We start from the raw sequence: 21402 nt of genomic DNA, 5'->3' as shown, positions 1-21402 counted from the left end.
GAAACGAGGTCCACCTTCCTGTATACAGCAAACCTCCAGCAAATCTAAAACCAAGAAAAGGTAATGTTAAAACAGGGCAAACCTCTGATTTTCACAGACACTGCAAGAGGCTCATTTTAAACAGCTGTTCACCCCCTCACTCCAGTAGGATCAGTCTTGGATATTTTTAAAATGTCCCTCTAAAATTAGATTTACCTAAACTGTGATGGTCCCTACAGTGAGGAAAAAATACCGGGGAAGTACATGTTGATTCCGGAACCAGATTTTGATTTTACTGTAACTTTTTAACACCCATCTTAGCCTCCCTTTGGTTTTCAAATATTACTGACCAGGACACGAGATTCCCCTGCTAAAACTCTTATTTTCTCTTCACACATCACCACTTTTTTTGGGGCAGGGCCACAGCTCGAAGCCCCCCGGGGCTGCCTGAAGGCTGAGCGCGCTTGGCAGCAGCTGGAAAAGTGGGTCACTGGCTGGCAGCTGTGAGTGACCCCGTTCCAGGCGGGATTGCAGGATGTGTCCCAACCTCTGGGGAACGGCAGGGTTTGTTTGCTGTCGGGGAGGTGCGGGTTATCAGCTCGGCGGGGAGCGGAAACAACCCAGCGCGGCAACTTTTCTGAGGATAAGCAAAGCTCCAGCCGCCCTGGGGCGGCCTCTCCCCTTTCCAAGGGCGGCTGTCTCGGCGCAGGTATAAAACCTTATTATAAAACCTGCGGCAAAACATTGACCAAGCCTTCTGGCCCACCTGGAAATAAATTAATGAAGTCTGGGGCGCCATCCTCCCCACAGGAACAACGGGGGGGGCGCTCCGTACATCACCTCAGCCCTGAGCACGGCTGGGCACCTTGACCCCGAAATGGCACGGCAGACAAAGCAGCAACCGGGCTTTTCACGCCTCACAGTGTGCTCCAGGAGAAGAAGGCTGCTGGAAAACACCCAATTCCAGCCATTTCAGCACCGCCAGGCCTTCCGCGGGTCGCCTCAGGCTGCTCGGGGCCGTGAGGGAGCCGAGTGTCGGGACCGCCGCCGCCTCCTCCTGCCGCCCCTCAGAGCCCCGGGGCGGGCGGGCGCCGTGAGGGCGCCCCTGAGGCAGCGCCCCTGAGGCAGCGCCCCTGAGGCAGCGCCCCTGAGGCAGGGCCCACCGTGATGGAGACGGCGCCAAGGCCCGGCACCATCGCCCTGCGCGCCCCTCAGCGCCTGCACGGAACACCTCCGCTCCCGTGCCCTGAGAGGGGAGGCGTGAGGGAGAAAAGCGCTGTGTCACCTCTGTGTCCCCTCGTCACCTCTGCGGTGAGGTGGACTCAGCCCTTCAGACAGAAAGCGGGCAAAGAATCCGCCGAGCGCGGCCGCTGACTTCGATTTCCATTATTTCAATACCCACTTTGTTCGCTATGGGCATCGCTTTCTGAAACCGGGACAAAAACATCTCTCCAAGAGGTCGGCGGGTGCTTTTGGCACATCTAGGCAGTGCCAGGGCTCCATTCCAGCCTCTGTACTTCACAGACGTCAGTGCACTTAAAATCGCCTCAGACCACTTAACTTCACACAGATAAAATCTCCTCGCCACAGTGGCACTATGTGCCGCATTAGACCTTACTGCCACGAAAGGGAACTTTAACATGAAAACAAGCCCCTTCAAGTTATCCTTAAAAAAAAAACCCATTAAAATCTTAAAAGAGCTGAAAGCGCAATTCAAGGATCCAGAGATCACCGCTTAATGGTCGCACATGTGCCGCAGCCTGTGATGCTGGGTTGTGTCCTCAGTGACTCGAAGCATCATTTCAAAACCATCCCCATGCCAGGAGCTGCTTTAGGGGAGATGCCAACGATTTTCACCATCGTTCTTTCCTCTTTTCCCTTCCCCACCCTGCCCCAAAGAGCCAGCTTTCACACAAACCCCATTTTTCTTCAAGTCATTCTGAAGAAGACGCTGTTTTGACAGCATCATGCATTTTCCCTCTTGTGAGTCCATGGAAGCCCTGCCAAAGAAAGTGATGTATGGCCAGAAAGAGACCCTCAACCTCACCCTAATTAGAAGCCTTCACTATTCAGCAGGGTTTCAAGAGGACAGAAGCCTGAGGCAGCTGGATGGGAATACGAACCATACCATGCTCCAGCAGCTTTCTCATATTCATCCAGTGACCGAGATCCATCTGTTTATCATCAGCTGCAATACAGTCGGAGACAAAGTGCATTGTTAATAGGGTGTGTTTGAGAGAAAAGTCTCAAGGAAGTGCCCTAAACTAAGTGCTTTCTGAAAGTAATGGCTACGGAGCACATACCACACAGTAGCACTGTGCTAATGGATATTTTTCTTCAGTCATGGCCATTAACTGTGTGGTTTTTGCCAGAAAGATCCAAAAATAAAATAGAAGGCGTGAATATCTTATCTAGATAAGATATTTCAGTTTCTAGCTAGTTCTAACTTTCATTCCTTTTTCTTGTAAGGATTTGCCGTACATTATCAGCACAACAGCTCCTTTTGGCCACAAGCTTGTCCCTGACAGTAACCCTGGACAATGCTTCAGAGCATGCTGAATGTTCTCCAAGTAACATGATTACATTAACCAACTCCAAAGCATTAATTAGCTTGCTTCATCACCCTCACTCAAGCTCCTGTCTCTAAAATAACAAGTCATATATTATCACATATGACTGTTATATGAGCAACTATTATCACACATTGCATGTTGTTGAGAAGCTGAAGATTTTACTTTTAAGGCCATAATCCTTAAAAGTTCTGTTCAGCACTGTATGGAAAGGAGAAGCAACCAGGAGACACCACCACATGTTCACAAAGGCAGTGTGAAAATGCAGCTGACCTGATGCCAGGGACTGAGGGACATCCCACTCAGAGTTGGATATTGGATCAGTGGAGAGCAACAGATTCTCTGCTGCTGAAAAAGCACTCAGTGGCCACCAAAAGTAAGTAATTTATTTTTTTTTAAGTAATGACAATGTAAGGGGATGTCAGAACTCTTCCTAGTCCAGGCCTTAATAGAGCTACTTGGACTTTTATTGCTTAAGTGTGGACACTATGGAGCAAACAAAATGCAATCAGATCAGCAGAAGCTTTCAGTCCTTGAAGCCTCTAAAATTCAGAAATAGAGACACCTTGCAAGCAACACACCCAGGGTTATTTTAAAATCAAAGGTTATAGGGTGGATCTCTTTTTTTTTTTTCCTGTTGCCCTTACTTCAGCCTTCAGAAATTCAACGACGTTCCACGCTATCAAAGCATTCATTCATCATCTTGATTTCTTGCCCCTCCCATTGTAAACTTTATTCTACCACCTTTTGCTCGCTCCCATGCAGTCACTGCTCTTAGCAGGCTCACAGGGAAGATTGTCTGGAGGCACACAGACACACTGGGGTAACTTGAGCAGATTAGTTCACCTGGTACCAGAGGTTTTTATAAGGATGCTTGTTTTATGAATGTTTGAGTGCTTATTTCATAAAAGGTAACTATAGTAAAAATCAGCAGTTTTCTAATAGAGAAAAAAATAAAGATGGTTTTGTTTGCAAATAAAAGTTTGAGTGTCTGAGTTTGAAGTCAAGGTAGAAGTAAAAGCTTGAGCTGGACCTTTTCTAACAGGACCTAAAACTTGAAGAACTACAGGAGCCTCATGATTCAGCCAGGAGTTACGTAACACTTGCCAGTGCCATGTGGAGTTGTTTCTAAGGATGATTTTTGCTCTTGGCCCTGTCCTGTGAGGTGATTTTCACAGCAGGTTCAGGCTGCCATCTACTACTGGAATAGACTGCACTCACAATCCTGTACAAGAGGTCATTTAATCATGGTTGTCTCTCTGCTCATCCCAGCAGCTCATGTTTGGTTTAAGCACCGCTTCCAAGCAGGGCTGCAGCCCTGACCTGAATAAATCAGGAGCTGGGGAATTTATCACTTTCCTCAGTGGTTTATTATAGTGGTTATTAAACATCCCTGCTAAAGATACATGCCTGTGCTCTGAGTTTTCTGGTTTCAAGTTCAGTCTTGTGACTTAGCCAGCTAAATTGCAGAGCCCTTTAGTACATATTTCCTCTCCACAAAGGTGTTTAAAAGTGCTGTAATCAACCTACTCCTCAGCCTTCCTTTGTGATAAGCTAAATACATGGAATTCTTGATCTCTTTCTCACCATGCAAAACACAAGCCTTTAAACCAGCTCACAAGCTTTCTGCAATCTCCCATCTTTCAGCATCCTCTTAAAAGCACAGGCAGCTAGAGGGAATGCTGTACTCCAGTGCAATAAGTGTACTTGTGTCCCCTCTGAGCTCCAAATCCATTCCCAGATGTTTTATGGGGTCCCCTTTAGGGGCATGAATCTGGCTCCAGACTATCTACCCCTTAAATTTTTGTCTTGCTTTCTAACAACCAAGGAGTCTCCTCCACATCCCTTCCAACAGTACAGCACTGCACATGTGTGGCATGGCCCAAAAAGGACCTTTGGGCTCTCTCCCATTGTGATAGTCTTGACACTTTTCCCTTCAGCTTCCACCGGAATTGCCACCAAAACCACCATGTAATGGCAACGCACTTGAGATTAAAGGAAATCATCTCCGATTTAGTTTGTGTTGCAGATGACTTGGGGAGGTAAAGCCCATTCTGACAGCTGCTTCCATTGCATTGTGCTTTTTTGTTTTTGAAAAAGAGAAGACCATTTGTTTTCAATTTGTCTATAAATAATAGAGGAAAACACAGCTGAGGGGCCCAGTGTGATTTTTATAGAACATTCATTTTTAGAAATCCGATAAGCTTAACCACATATGTTTGAAATCACAGTCATATAAAATAGGGAAATCTAAAAAAAACCATCCTACTTGTCATGCAATCTATTATTTATTTTATCTAGTACTCAGCAGCATTTGTGAAATATTTGTGTGTTGGGGGCAACTTTGGACCTAAATTCTGAACACATGGAGAAGTATCTAGCGGACGGAATTAACAGATTAGGACTTAAACCTTTATGAGGTCAAAACTGGGGGGTTTTTCTCTAGATTGAGAGTGACCTCACAAGCCAGCATGACAATTAATGAGCTCCTGTTTTTCCAAGTGAGCCAGGAAGGCAATAGACTACACCTGAATTCCACTTACACTGTGTTGGTGCTGGTCAGATCTCAGAGATTCCACTGGTGATATCTGTTCCTCAGCCAGGGCACAACAACAAACTCCTTATTTCTAGTCCCCTTATTTCCTCAGAAAGACCATATTTAAAAATAAATAAATAAATAAATAAAGGAAGTAAATTATGCCACTTGTGTACCAAGAGAAATGCTGATCTGTGGTACAGCAATCTCAGGAGACCGGAGTAAAGAGGAGGGGGACAAATCCGTAGCTCAAATGTAATATTATGCCTTAGAATGTTAAATTCTCTCTTCCCACTCCCAGCACTATAAAAATTGTTTATTACCCTATTTGTCTTCTGCTTTCCTGAAGTACAATCACATCATGTCACACCCATGCCGTTTAACTGATATATCATGAAGTGTTTGTTACTAATGAGGCATTAAACAATATTTCTGATGTGACTTGAATTTTTCATGGCAGTGGGTGAAGCCACTGGAAATGGGGTTGTTGGAGAAGGGCCGTTTTCTGCTGGATCGTAGCGTGTGAAAGCTGCAGGAAGCCAATAATAAGCAGAAGGGTTTTATTACAGAGGCTCTGGCCACTACCTTGTAAGGTCTCCACAGCATCAGAATCCCAGCCTGTTTGTATCAGCACAGTGCCTGGAAGAGATACAGCAGCCTGGAGAGGCTCCTAAATCTTCACAGGAGGTTGCACTTCTAAGTGCAACTTCCTATTTAAGGAAGCAGGCTCTGTGTTAAAGGAAAAAGCGAGGCTTACGGGAAGATTTGAGGACATGAGAACACTTCCCATGAGACCAGTTGGCTGGGGCCATCTGTCCAACGTGGGGAATACTCATAAGAGCACATAGGAATGACCAGGCAGTAAACAGAAGGTTGCCAAGGGGCTCAGGGCACTACAGCAATCATCCCTGTCCTTTCATCCATGTCAGATCCCTCCTGAAGGAGCAGTGTGGGGTACCAGAGGTGGTTATGTGGGAGTCCGAGGGGAAGAGAAGGGGACTGCATCCATTCCCACTGCTGGCTGTGAAGGGTAAGCTCAGCTTTCCAGCCTTTAAGAATTCCTTTCTCCTCTTCCACAGAAAGGCCTAAGAATCTAACAGTGATATACAAAGATTCCTGCTTTTTAAAAAATGTATTTCCTATAGTTTTAATGAGCTGGTGTTTGCCCAGTGCGCTCAGCTATGGTGTGTGCTGGCCTGTCTAGCTGATGGCACAAACTGCAGATATAGCACATCCAGACTTTCAGAGAGACAGAAGGGGAATTGCTGTGTCCACAGCCTTCTCAGACTTCCCTCCAGGTGCTGTGCTGGCAGCAGGCCCTGCTGCTCCCTGGAGAGGCAAGCAGCGCTCTTGACTCAGAAACTGTTAGCAGACAATAACTAGTCATTTCAAGAATATGTTCTGTTTTCAGATAAACACACACACAGAACATGATGAAACAAGACTTTTTTCGCAAAGGAAGCTGCCCTGCTCTCACTGGACTCAGTCCTGACTGTGCTTGCTTAGACATCCAGCCATTACTGGAACCTATGGGGAGTGTTTAGCCAAGTGCATTAGGGCTGGAGGTCGCTTAAAGACCTTGGCTTTAGCCCCCAGTGATTTCGGAGCACTGAGTTTAAAACCACCCACCATGATGTCCGTGTTTGTAATATATTGATTCACATTGCCCACGTACACACCCTGGGAGGACATGACAGATTTGTTCCTGTCATCTTTTACCACTCCTTAAGGAAAATATGTAACCAGCATCCCACCTGTCACATACTGAGTCACCTCCCGGTTAAATACATTTCTTACTTTGTATTTTTTTCTATTCAGCAGATAAACATGCTTCATGTGTCAGTACAGTCACTTCCTCAGGAAAAGCACTGAAGGTTATGCTGTATCAGAATGCAGATCACCCACCAAAACACTTGCTGTAAGACAAATGCTCAGACTTGGGGAACAATAAGGGTGCTGGGACCGATTTCAATCAGGTGCTGCAGGAAGGGGATCCTCTCAGGCTGGAAAAGGAATAGCTGAGTTGGCATGGTGGCCAGTTTGGTCACCCAGAGTGACCATCCTGCTGTCACACAGAGACTGAGGCGTGGTGGTTTTACAGTGCAGTGTAAGCCGTGCATGGAAAGCTGGCCGTGAGTCATGGGAACAGGTAGGCTCCCTGTGGACCTCAGCAGCTCTCAGCATCCCACCCAGGTCCACACCCAGGCCAGGAGGTCCAAACCAGGAGCATGAGTGGGCTGCACGAGTTCCCAACAGCATTACACAAGCTACTGGTGAATTTTATTTGCAAAGTTAATTTTTTTCCCCCTAAGAATCTCTGTTCACCAAGCCTCTTCCATACATTACGGGGAATTATTGTCAATTTATAGAGGGGCATAAAGTTTAGGGATTATAAATGGTTTGTTTGCTACAGCTCATGGGGCAGTCTGGCAGCAGAATTGGGAGCAAGTTTGGCATTCTCACTATCTTGGCTTTGTGCCTTAATCAAACTTTATATAAGATGCAGGAAGCCCAGGAACTCGCCATACTATCTCTAATGTCAGGAACTGATTACAAAGGCACCAGTGCTTCTTGTTTTGCCAGTACAGCTGCTGTCTGATAGAAAATTATTTGACTGAGGGCTGGTTCAGAAAGGAGCCATAAACAGATAATACCCACATGACTACAGGAACCAAGAACTTAATCTCTGATGGTTGTTTCCCAAAGCAAATATTTAAATAAACTAACATCTAAAAAATAATAAAATGTAATTGGAGATAAGCAAGGTTATAAAAGTTATTTTCCTGTAGGCTGCAGGAAATTTTACTTCCAATTCCCTCAGCATACAATGGGATTAAAAATTCACTGCGATAGAAATAGACATTATAACCCAAGAGCAGATTTCCTCTGAATATCAAAAAGCACTTCCTGTAATGGGAAATTGTCAACAGACCCACGTAGTGGCAAAGCAAGGGTTAGTTTATTACATGTGGATATCCTGCCAATATATTTGCACCTGCTTACAGCCTCTAGATTGATTTACAACCACAAGGGAAGGCTTCAACTCCCTCATCATGAAAGGTGCATCTCTTATCCATTATGAACCTCCATACATCTTTAGTCTTGCCTTTTTTTCTCCTAATGTGAAAAAAGTCTTATTTTTCTGCCCTAAAATTTCCAAATCACCGTCCCTGTATTTCAAAAGTCACCATTAATCTGTCTGCCGCATCCTTCCTTTACGTTCTTTAAACCCTTCAAAAACAACATGCCGACAAAGGGAAGAAAAAAAAATAATAATAAAAAAAAAAATCGTAGCAAAGGGATTTTATCCCCATAAGTGGGAAGCAGAGATCGCCGTGAAGTGCAGCCAGGCCGAGCATCAGCCGGGCTCTGCGGGCTGCCAGCCCCGTCATCTGAGCTCGGGGAGGAAGAGGAGGAGCCGAGGCTGCGGCAGGTGCTGTGCTTGAATTCACAAGCGCAGTGACCCTCCCTAGGAGCATGGCAGGAATTTCAAATGGGATTAGCCACCCGGACAAGGGAAAGGTCATACTTGACATTTCCACTGGAAATTCTAATGCAAATAGACCTCTGATACTCATGACATTTTTTCACACACGGTCTAACAGCCATACATATGTAAAAGGAAAATGATAAAATGTGATGACTAATTTATGTAAATCTCATAAAGGCAATAAGACCGAGGGCCGAGCACATAGAAACATTAGTCAGGCGAAGGAGCACATGATTGTATTCCCCTTTTATTTGCTACCATTTTAAATTGGTTTATTTTGATAGGGTTATTATTTGTTTAGCCTTCAAAAAGCGTTCAGTGCCTGTGCAAGGAGTACAGGACATAGAGCCCTTGCTCATAGTAAGGAGCACAGTGATCCCTTGGCTTTATTTGGAATGGTTTTGGTTATTGCCGTGAGGATGGGAGCTGAGCAAGGCAGAGAGGCTCTCTAGGAAGCCAGGGATTTTTACAGCCTACCTCAGGCTTGAATATTTACACACTGAGAAATCCTGGCTAAACACCCAAGGAAAACATGATATTTTGGAATTAGATCGCAGTGCAATTCAAGTAGGATACTTACAACATAAAGATTACATGGAAAATAGTTCTACAGCGAAGCTTTTCTCACCTCAAGGAGCCTTAACAAGAGCATTGCAACATATTTTCACACTTACAGCTATTTCCACCGTACATCTTGATAAGCAAATTTCCTTATCTGTTGTGTTCTGAGGTCACCAAATTAGACAAAAATAGAGTGCTTTGGTTAATCTACTCAAAGAAGAAAATTAAAGCTGTCAGGCTGAACGACAGCAGAGTGGCTGTAAATTTTGGTTGTCGAGCTTTTGTTGTTGCTTTACACAGCAGACTACACGCTCAGCGAACCTCCTGTCAGCAGAGCTCTGAGGTACCTGCGGGTCTCCCAGTACGGGCAGGAAAATAAGTCAAAGCTAAGTATAAACTAAGTAGAGAAAACCCAATTCTCTCAGCATCTTAGTCAAAGTTTTGCTTTCAACACAACCAGGAGCGGTTTTACCCCACTTCCCATCGTCGCCCATTTTATTTCAGTGTGTCTATTTCTGCACTTCTGTATTATTCCAAAGGACAGTGCCTCATTTTCTTCAGTTGGGGGATTGAGGAAAACATTTATTAAACTCCTTAAAGCTTGTTTATTTTTCTTAAGCCTAATTACCTGCCCGCAATGACTTAATTTTGTTTATTACGGGTTTTAAAATGACAAGTTCATCTGCCACCGGAAAGCAGCGCTGCTTTAGCGACAATGAAAGGCCGCAGTCCTGCGAGCACTTATGCATATGCTTCACGTTTTGCATGTAAATAGTCCCATTGACTAAATCCCCGTTCTTTGAAAGGGAAGAAAAGGCTGAAAGGCAATCATTGTTTTCCCAGGCAAACAGTGCTGGAGAAGAAAGGAACAAGTTAGGAATATAGAAAATTAACTCATTTCCCATCGCCCACCACATGCATGCATATCCTCAAACTCCTGAATTTACTTCAAGTATCTAAAAGTCTCTTCTGTGTGCAGCCCGGTTTTTCACTGTCTTAATGCTTCGTTAGTTTTCCAGGGCAATTTCTTTAGGCAAATCGAACACAAAAAAACTTTAAAAAGATAATTCAAGAGAAAACATTATGAGCAAGCAAAGACCAGCTCTGATATTCAACCTCCTCTCTAAGTATTAAAAAAAAAAAAAAAAAAGGGGCGGGGGGAAATTCAAAAACAGTCTAGGAAGGAAAAATTTATTCGGGCACTGTAAAAAAATTAAATCATTAAATGCACTCTTCCCCTGAGCTTCCCAGTTAGCTCCACCCCCCTTTCATCCCAGCTGGATAATAGCAGGTGTATTGCTTCAAGTTAAAGTCACCCTAGGCTAGGCATGGCAGGACTGATCGTAGAATCACAGAATGGCTTGGTTTGGAAAGAATCGTGTAATTCCAACCCTCTGCCATGGGCAGGGACACCTTCCACTATCTCAGGTTGCCCAGAGCCCCATCCAACCCTGCCTTGAACACTTCCAGGGCTGGGGCATCCACAGCTTCTCTGGGCACCCTGTTCCAGGGCCTCACCACCCTCACAGGGGAGAATTTCTTCCTTGTGTCCCATCTAAACCCCCCCTTCCCAGCTTGGAACCATTCCCCCTTCTCCTATCATGTGCTGGGAGTGGTCTCAGAGCTGGTAGCATCTTAGAGGATAAGAAATCTCCTGGGTTCCCTCTCTGACCAAGCAGCTCACAGCCCTGACCTGAAGCCCCCCCACACACACAAAAAAGAATGGAAAAGATCAAGCAATTGCTTTTTCCTGTCTCTGCCCTACAGCAGTGCTGAGGTGCATTTGAGACCCTGATGCTTGGGGGGCACAGCCTGAGAGCCCCGTGCTGCAGCCCAGCACAGCATCCCACCAGGGGCAGTCTGCGGGCAAAGAGGTGTGGGAATCTGAAATCAACATTTCTGAGGGCCGTGGGCGGCTCATTAACAGCAGCACTGACATCAGCAAGTGGAAATAGTCCCCTGTTACAAACACACACACAGACACACGTGGGTTCCTACACCAAAAACCAGATCTGCTGCTTTGCCTCAGACTGCCTCATGTTTTTTCCACTTGATAAAGAATCATGAGTTACTCTGAAGTTTCTTCTATCACAGACTTCTTTCAAACCTAACTGAGTAGCTATCATACCACCATCACTGAACCCACATGAGAGATTGGGCAAGTGGAAGGAATTAAAATAAATTTGCTAATATGAATTTTCCTATAGCTGTTCTTCATCAATTCTCATTCAAAAGAAAAAAAAAAAAAGTATTCTTCACTTGCACAAATTAAAACCTATAGAAAAACAAATTAGGCTGGAACTACTGCTTTGAGGTTCCTTCCAACCTAAAGTATTCTAAGATGTAAATTCCTTATCACAGCAATAACTTTGGCACAGGGAAGAAGACAGAGCAGCAGTCATTGCTGTGATTACAACCAACAGATATGGGGACAGATATGGGTTCAATTAACACAACCTGTGTTAATTGAAGAATTCTTGTAGCCTGGAGAGCTACAGCTGATACAACCTGTGCCTCTCAGGTGCCCTCGAGTTACCACCTGACCAATGTTCCAAGCAGTGCAACTGAATCTGTACAAATATTTCAGTGTTTCTTACTGCCCAAAGTAAGAACTAAGTGGCTAAAATAGGGGCATGAGGGAAAAAATGCATGGAATTAATTGGGAATCATAAGCAAACTCTTCCTCACAGAGAAGTCCTGTGACATCTAACAGTGGTGAAACCAACAGGCTTGTGGAACAGATTACTCTGAGAGCCAGGAGAACCCAGGTGAAGGTACCTGCTGTGGTGGTGGCCACTTGGCTGGACACCATTCCTCACTGGGCCCAGGATTCCAGCAGCTGGAGCCCAGGCAGGCAGGGAACAGAGTTCCCCAGCTGCCTTCATGACACAGAACGTGTTCCATCCACACCACAGACATTCGTGCCATTCGCCAGATGAAGGGGTGGCCTTGACAGAATTAAAAGCTGCTGATGAATCCGTGAGGCCAAGAGAGCTGATGCATATTTTTTTTAAAGGTTACTACTCAAGGAAGCTGTGTAGTGCACAGCAGTAACAAAAGGATTGTAGCAACCAGCAAATTATTCCCTGGAGAAAATTCCTCCAAAATTGGGTAGTGACAGAATCCAATCAGGGTAAAAAAAAAAAAACGCAGACAAAAAAAACCCACCAGACCCAAACACAAAGAATAAAATCCATGCAGAACAAGGATCTTTCTCCTTTCCTGGACACCAGATGTACTTACTTTTTAAAAATTTTTTTTTTTTTTTGCCAGACTGCCTAAGACTAAGCAGTCTTGAACACTGAAAACCTGACTCCAAAAAAAAGCCAAAAACCAGCTTTCTTGATTTTAGCTTACAGATTATTGAATAACCCACAGGCCACCAGCTTCTCTCCTGCTATTTCTAAGTCAGTCCAGATCAAGCTGGATGGGGAGGGGAAAGGCAGGTTTGGCCTTTGTTTGATTTGGTTTTAGGCTAAAGCTCAAGGTCCATTTATTTAGGAAAGAGATTGCCACCCCCTAATGCAGTGTATTTTATGTTCAATAGATAATAATAATAGAAAATAATATAAGAGCATATTATCCCTATGCCAAGTATAATGCACACTCAGTTCTATGTTTTGGTGTTAAAATTTCGCAAGAGAGAATTTTCTTTTCCTGTTTTACTACGCTTTACAGAATTTCCTTTACTTTGCATAAATACCAACTTTTTTGTCTACAGGTAACTAAGATTCCTCTTTCTAAAGAAAGGGGAATCTTCCTTTCTAAAGAGGAATCTAGTTACCTGTAGACAAAGCCTGAAACTTAGTTACCTGTAGAGCTGCTTTTTGGAGAAGGATCAGTTATTGTCCTTCAGGGCCTGAGAGCCTCTCCCTGAAATAACTCCTCCATCCACCCCATGAGTAAAACACTGAGTTCGACGCCAGCTGGAAGCTTTGGGGGCAGGTTTCAGCTCACCTGCCTGAGCAGCCAGGCACAAAAACCCCGCAGGAGAGGGACAAGGAGCAGTTTTGCCCCTTTGCCTCCGCTGGGGATCCGAGGGCTTGGAAAGGAGCGCACGGCGGTTCGCATCAGTGCACGAGCTGAATATAAAACCCAAAGCAAAACACGATTTGTTTTTCAGTTTATTAAAGGAAATGTTTTCATATAATTAATCATGGTCCGCGAGGCCGCTTTATCCAACGCCGTCCCTCCCTACCCCCGCCATCCCACATGGAGCCTTAGCCGGACTAAAATTTTGCAAAGCCTTGCATTGTTCTCCCTGACACCGGATCAGCGGACACAAAAAAGCAACTGCCAGCTCAAAAGCAATCCGGCGATAGAGCCTGGTGCTATCTAATCAAGGGCAAAAGGTCACTTCCGAACAACTGGGCAATAAAAGATTATTTCCAGCCGCAGAACAGAAAGGCCCAGTGGTGGATGCTTGAAAGAGGGGGGTGGAAGGAGGGCAAAAGGGCTCCCGTCTGTGGGAGGAAGTGCATTGAATAAAGCCAGCAGACGGGAACCATCTGGCTTTGTGCGTGGTCTGTTCTTCAGAGGACAGAGAAAGCCCCCTCAGCGGGGCCAGTGACTCCATGCAATGATTCAAACTTTTCTTCTTCTTTTTTTTTTCCCCCCCCTCTTTCTCTCCCCCATCAATTTTAAAGCAGCTTTCCCAGGCACCAAAAAATTGGAAACGGAAACATTCCTAACGGGCGGATGGATGCGTCTCATCAAGGGCGAGCTGCAAGATGGAGCCCATGTTTTAATTTGGCCATGAGAGATGGCCCTTATCAGGGAGCAAGGTCTGTGGGTGACCAGACAGAGCTTTTTTTGTTTGTTTTGTTTTTAAGGATGGCTTAAAGAAGAAGCCTGCCAGGGACCTAGTGGACTAAAAATCCCAACCCATCCAGTACGCTGGGTTTTGGTTGCATTTTTAAGCAGCAAATGGCATTTCCAGCAGCATCACCTTTATTATGTATACTTCATGCATTTCCCCCTTTCCTCTCTCTCCCCACTTGTTATATGGCCTCACTTGAATGAAAGCAAGAAAATAAAAGGGCCAGATTACATTCAGTCCAGTTGCCATGGCCTGTGGGAGGGCAGAATTGCAAACACTTCAGTACAAATGGTACAATCCCTCCTCCCTCCCCTCAGCCCTGCAGTTGTCCTCCATGTCCTCACTTTCCCTCGCTCCGCGGTTCGCACCGGAGGCCTTTGGCACTCGGCGGCGAGGAGCTGAATCTATTCAAGCGCCCAGACACCTCCGCCGTTCACCAGTGAATTAACTTTAAGCATGCAAATCACACTAATCCAGAATTCACAGGAGAGGAAGTCAGGAGGGTTCCCAGTGGTCTGGGAAATATTTTTCCTTTCGGGAAGGGAAGGGGAGGGGGGGGTCATTGCACTCTTCTTTGGAGCTCGCTGCAGGTCACTCTGGCTCATCTCAAAGAAAGTTTAGTTCAGAGGCTCAGCTTGACATTCATTGGTTTCTAAATCGGAACCTCTTGAGCGATTGTCCCAGCAATCCCAGGGATTGGGGCCTGAGCAAATAGCCCCCGACTAATTCTGCTGTAGTAGGGGGGAAACGAAGCAGTTAAATGTCCAGTTTATCAACAGAAAACAACAACTGAGCCTTTGTCCTGACAGGGTGCAGGAGGAAACCGTTTTGCAGGGCTCATCTGCATGAGAAACCCGGGCAGCTGGGAAACACCGACATACGGCCTGGGGGCAGATCCACGCACACACTGGAGGAGAAAAATATTCCATACATCGGCTTTCTGTACTGCCACCTTCGAAAAGGAAGCAAAATTCGGGAATTCTGAGTAAGTCAGACACAGCTTGACAATTGAGGGGCTTTGTTTTAAATGGAGGGGGGGGGGGGGGGGAAACAACAGCAAAAAAAACCCACAAAGCAAAAGTTCAAATTGAGAGCCTACACAGCAGGTCCTCTGCCACAGCCTATTTGTTAGTGAATGAAAAAAAAAACCCACTACCAACAGCAAGGTGACCAAATGGCCAAGGCAACAGCTCTGGTATTTATTCTCTACAGCTCTGCAAGCTGAGGCAGTGCAAAGATACCAGTGTTTCTGCTATAGTCTCACCAAACAGACACAGAAATGCAGGATGCAGTTTGGGAATGCAAAGCCAAAGAGTAAAACCACAGAGTTGAAATGGACCTACTATAAAGTGTGTTAAAAAACCCCAATGTCACTCCTCCTGCTCCTCACTTTTTTTTTTTTTTTTTGCCACTCAGTACTGATCTATTCTCTGTTTTTGTAGCTAAGGGTTTCTTGGCAGTCACAGGCATTTTTCTCTAAGGATTTTTAGACACCCAGAAGTGGTTGGAAAAGCACAAGCAAAGGACTTGCCCACCACATTCCCTGTCTCTCTGAGAGCTGAGCAAAAAGCCTTGCCCTATTACTGCCCAGGATGAGGTCTAGAACCCATACAGCAGACATGGAAACTGCATTCCACTTGCTCATCAAACCCAGTGGGAAAACAGCTTGAAGGTGCAGGGGAAAAAATCCCAAATGTAAAGCAGGTGAGCCCCAGGTTAAGGCAGCTGCTGCTTTAACAGCCACTTTCAACACTTCAGAAAGTGAAACCACTTACTGGAACGACAAAGCTGTGTGCAAGGAGGAGGGGATGGCTGAGAAAACGTGTCCCTGGAACAGACCCTTTAGGGACAGGCCAAGGCGAGATGATGAGGTTATCACCAGGAAGATCACAGCCCCAAACTGCAAGGTCACAACCTGCAGGAACTTAGACAAACCTTTTAAAGAGAAGCAAATCCAGCCTTTCCTGGAGTGCCCCAAAAGAGAAACCCATCCAAAGGGACACTTCCATGGCCCAGCAGTACAATATTCACATTGCAGCCACAATGGAGCCAAATAGATTCACTGCAGTGGGGGCAGCTCCTACTCCCACGTAGCATGATTAAAAACCTGGAGACTCACAGTTGTTTCAGAGCTCCACTGGCATTCTTTGAGGCCAGAGCATGCCCTATGCTGAGCAGCCACCCTGCTTTCCACTCCACTTAGCATTAATTACAAGTCTCTTTCCTGGATAGCTTGGCAGCTTTGTGGTTCAAGGGGGAAAGGGGGGAAAAAAAAATAAATCTCATCCTATTAAATGTAGCCCAGCGACCAAAAGACTCTGAAAGATAGGAAACCCTTCTCAGCGTGAACAAGCAGCAGAACTGCACTTTGAAACACAGGTTTTAATTGCAAGTGGCATTTCCATGCTACCCTGCTCCTGGGGCCACCTCAATGAGGGCCAGGAGTGCTACCAGACAGTTAATACCCTCAAACAAACAGCTTCCCACTCCCAGCCACAAACAGGGCTTTAAACATACCCCATTTGTATCACAAAAGGCAGCCAAAGCCGCTGTCCTTGCAGGAGGCTTAGCTCTAGTTAGGCACCCAACAAAGACTAAGTTGGTAAGAACCTCCATTTGGCCTCCCTGGCTGACTCAAACCCAGCATTTTGCTGGGAGCAGATCCTGTAATTCTCATATCAAGCCCTTGTAGCTTGATCACAGGCCAATTTTAGCTGAAATCCTTAGCACAAACTCACCAAATCCACTGGAGCTCCAGAAGGGATGCAGGAAAACAACACAGCTCTCCTGTCACAAACCCTTGGGTTTGAGGCTGCAGGTCTTGGGGCAAGCCTGAAGGAGATCAAGACCAGACTGTGACCTGCCTCAAGAAAAGCAGGCTTGCTTAATACCCCTCTATACAACCAAAGGCTCTTGGCCTGGGTGTCCCTTCAGCTGTGGGGAGTTTGGGCTTTCCAATTCTGTGGAGCATGCCAGGTGCTCTCAAGGGGCAGAAAGGAGTTTGCCACCAGCTGAGTAGCTCAGACGTTTCCAGGCAGTTTTTTTCCATTTAACCCTGAATTTACAAACCCTGGAGCGTTGGTCTGCCATGTTCTCAGCATCCTAACTGGCTTAGCCAACAACACACACTTCCAGTGTCTTGCTGACATGGGATCCTTTAGGCTTGTAACCTAAGGGAAATAGATGCCAGCAATCTACTGTGCAGATGAGGCAAGCAATCACTATTCCTTACATCCAGTTGTAAATCAAAGGGTTTCCTGCCTAAATCTAGATAAGAATATAACCCCTAGGCTATGGACCACCTGAAACCTTTTGTTAGGAAAATAAGTGCAGATGACTCAGTACTTTCTCCTGCTCTCCTTTGCCAGGTAGCATCTCCTTTGGATGGCTGGACTGAGCTGAGGCTTCAGCAGAAACTTGAAGCTGAGACTCCTTAGACAAGAAATTTCTTCTGGAGTCTGGCTTTACAAGCCATCCCTGCATTTCCAGCACAGGAGGGCAACAGAGACAGAGCCACCTCCACCACATCCTGCTGAGATCTGGTTCCTTCACTTGGCAAAGTGCTTAACTCCAGGTTTTGCTGAGCCTGACAGCCTTTAGCCTCCAGCCCTTGCCATGACCCATGGCAGTCCTGTTGTGCTTGAACAACTTGACTACTTTGAACGCAAGCTGATGGCAAAAGAAGGATGTAGGGAATTTTAAAAAGCATTTTCCATTCTGACTCTGGTGTATTACTGTACAGCCTTGTCCAACTCCTCCATTGCTTTGTGGCTGTTGTCACTCAGACTTTTCCTGTCTCACTGCTGCCCTTTCTGCCCAGCCAGTGGGCTCGCTCCGTGGGATGCTTCCCACCAGTGCTGCAGGCACAAAACCCAGAACTCTGATGTCACGTCTCGTAACCCATCAAAAAGAGCCTTGTTTGAAACAGGGAGATGAGATGAGGTCATCAGGAGCTGTAACCATTCTCTTTCTTTGGAACACCACCTCCTTATCTGGGAGGCATTGCAGGGAGGGCATTGTAAAGGTTACATAAAATCAAAACAGAATTGTCAGGCGTTCCTCTCCCCGACATTTGTTTTGGCAAATTTACATCCTCTGAAAATCATGAGGGAGGCAGCGTTTCCCCAGCAGAACATCACGTAGGAGCAGGGCTGACACAAAGAACATTCTGCCCAAGGGCGCTGGGGAGGCCTTTGAGGCAGGAGGGGGAAACCTTTGGTGTACACTGAGTGCATGTGCAAATAGCCCCACGTGTCCCTCTGCCCACAGAATGCAGGAGGAGAAAAGGATTATCCATCATACAGCTCCTGTCATGGGAGACATTTCCATTATTGTTTTACTAGCTTATATAACTGCATTGTCCATAAGCACAGGAGAGCCAGAAAAACTTTGTGTTGGCATCTCATGGAAGCACTGCTGCAGACTCCCAGGTGGGAAGGATAATGGGCACATACCTTGTTCATTCAGATCTCCTCCATCTTCGTAAATTATCTGCAAGGAACTGGAGAAAGGGGGAAATAATCACAATCTCCTAACAAACCTACCAGTGAGGCAGTTTTACAGCTTGGCTCCAAGCCTCTGCTCAGAATATCTTCCTCTTCTTTTTCAAAGCTCAGTAAAGATGAGCAACAGAGGGCATGGGCATCCTTCCATCTGCTCCTGCTCTGGAGCAGAGATACATCCAGAATGTTGCAACTCTGCAATCTTTCTCTCCTTCTGGGATGGTTTCAATGGTAAGATTTACAGCCTAAAAGATATCACTGAAGTCATGGCAGTAAGAGGGGCAGCTACAACAGGAAGGAGGAGGAACAGAAGTATTTTACTGAGTCCAGGCCTTGCAGATGGTAAAAACAAGAAGCAAAAGCCATGCTCACAGTTAAAGCTAATGAAATTCTGGAATCCCCATGGGAAACTCAGAAACACAGGTATGAAATGCAGAACTGCTTCTCGTGTTCATTTGTTTTTTAATACTTTGGTTACGTGTTCAAATGCAATACATGGATGGAGTGCAGGGACTGAATCTCCTCAGTGCTGCTGGATACATCCCAGTTTTGGTCCATAGCCCTGCACCCACATCTGCAGTTCCAGTAGCCACCTACAGTGATGTGTCTTCAGGCAGGGAGGTAAGGAAGGAGAGCACCTCCAACACAGAGAGGCACAAGCATCCCAATTCAGACAGTGTCCATCCGCCCTAAACCATTTTTTGATAACTTTTAATAACATGGCAAGAACACCTCTTTGTATCTTCTTGGTAGGCATCCACAACCCTCCATTAGCAAGATAAGATTAAACAACAGCCACTTCTATCTTTATGTGGTAAAACAAGCTTCTGTATTTAAGATAAACTTTACAGGACAGGTGGTTTCCTAGAATGGAATATCCCCAAGAAAACATTTAACTATCCTACATAAACGTCAACAAGGTATGAGTAGAGCGCACCTAATAAAGGAGATAGAGGCTACAATAAAAAGGGGCCCTAAATCAAAGGGCAGGTTCACACCAGCAAACACTCACACACACCGGGCCGACTGGCACAGCGCCCTCAGCACTGCTGGCAGCCCAGCAGCTCTTCTGGTGTGGCTTCCCTGCGTTTGCTTAGAGGTTTGACCCTCATCATCACCTTGATGGGTTTGTGGCCGGGACTACATCCACAAAACTGCCCCTGCGGGTTCTATATTGGCAGCTCGGTGTGGACTTCTACCTTTATCAGCTCTGGAAAAAAAAAAAAAAAGGGGGGGGGACGGGGGGACGCAGAGCAAACATTATCTATTGTTAATTACCTGTAAAGTAGGGCTTTTGCCACTTCCCCAGTTTCTAAGAGCTCTGAAGTGAAACCTGAAAGAAGCCACCCATTGTTTCCAATTGTGCAAGAGCCAGGAGCAAATAGGGCTCAAATTGCAGCTCTGAAAGGCAGCAGGAAATTGGCAGCCCGGTAATCTGCTCCCCACCATTCAGGGGAACAAAGGCGACATTCCTCCTCAAGTAGTCACCATTAGAAACCCAAGGCTGATCTATTTAGTAAGGCCCACAGAATAAATCTGTGGAAATAAAGAGTTTTAATTAGAAGGCCATAGGATATGGCTCTAGTTTCCAGCCCCTCAAGTAACATGTATTATTTAGGCCCTTACCTCGTTTCCCACATAACCAAACGCTGACAACCAGACACCAGCACCGCTGCCACGAAAAAAACACGCCAAAAACTAATAAAGGTGGAAACTGTTCATTACAGGTGGATCATACCATACAGTGTGCCGACCCAAGCACATTTCAAATTGGTCCCTGGTTTGGGATTGCATCTTTTTCCCCCCAGAGTATTAACAATCCTTCTAAGCCACCACACCCCCCATCCATGGCATGTTTTAAATGTTCTCCAGAAAGTGCTACAGTTTCCAGCAGGATGGTTTTTTCCCTCTCTCCCATCCATCCATCTGCACAGAATGACTCAGTAATTAAACACTGCTGGTCAAAGGCTCCTGGCTGTGCCAGCGCCTCACAGCGTGGCTCCACACAGCCCTCCAGCCCCAGTTTTCCCAGCAGCCAAAGAACAGTTTCCTTCAGAGCTGTTTTATCAGGCACAGTTAATTTGAAAGAATTTAAGTCCAAGTGCAAAATGCTCTGAGATACTTCGCAATTTTTGCCACCTGAACAGATAGAGTTGTCCCAACCCCAGTGTGTGTGTTAGAACTGTCAGGAGGGAGAGCAGATGAGGTTAAATTTTCTAGGGATGTTATCTGCACCTGGCAGCAGTGATGGATGACTCAGGAACTACCATGGCAAGTGCTCCTGCTCCAGTACAGGGCAAGGGATGGAAAATGGGGATGCAAGAGCACAGGCCCTAGAACTCCAGATTTGAAAGCCCATACAAAAATCTCTGTGGAGACTCCTGAATGGCACCTTCTATCTCTACCACTTGCTCCAGAGAGACCTTTGGCTATTTAACACAGCAGAACTCTGGTGCATTTTCAACTCTAACAATATTTCTTCACATACTCTTGGCAGATCAGTAAATTCGAGCCCAGGTACAGCCAAAGTTTGGCAAAGTTCATACCTGGAGCTGAATTTCAGAACAAAAATTCATGACATCCAACTATCCTGTATTTCCCACCCTGACTAACCAGGTTTATCCTCACTTTGAATTGGATGAGATACAGGACACTTAAAAAGGTATGAAATCAAAAAGTGCCTCAGTGACAGCACAGGTGCTCCTGTAGTCATAGCACATTCCATCCAGAAGAACTTTGCATGCCATGTAGAAAAATGAACAAGTGGACAATTATTCCCTAAAAAGAAGGGGTCAGGTAAACGAGACTGGATTTAGATAAGACTTGGGTATAAAAAGAAAGTTCTGTGCAATCTCCAAATATCCGGGTTAGAGGAAAGCTCCAGCACTTCCCCCTTCCTTTCAGGCAACTAGTTTATTCATTTTCATCTGGAAGTGTGCTACTTA

The 21402-nt window shown here is 45.7% G+C and overlaps 1 long non-coding RNA gene across 1 annotated transcript; it reads left to right on the top strand.

Annotated features, from left to right (window-relative positions):
* Positions 1–14701: 14701 nt before the first annotated feature.
* LOC136555929 (uncharacterized) lies at positions 14702–17676 on the top strand. Its single transcript, XR_010783560.1, has 2 exons — positions 14702–14940; positions 17324–17676. It is a non-coding gene; the product is annotated as an uncharacterized lncRNA (long non-coding RNA).
* Positions 17677–21402: the final 3726 nt, after the last annotated feature.

This window comes from Molothrus aeneus, chromosome 4 (genome assembly GCF_037042795.1).
Source record: "Molothrus aeneus isolate 106 chromosome 4, BPBGC_Maene_1.0, whole genome shotgun sequence".
NCBI lineage: Eukaryota > Metazoa > Chordata > Aves > Passeriformes > Icteridae > Molothrus > Molothrus aeneus.
The sequence above is the reverse complement of the archived record's forward strand: the minus strand, read 5'-3'. Positions and strand labels throughout refer to the sequence as shown.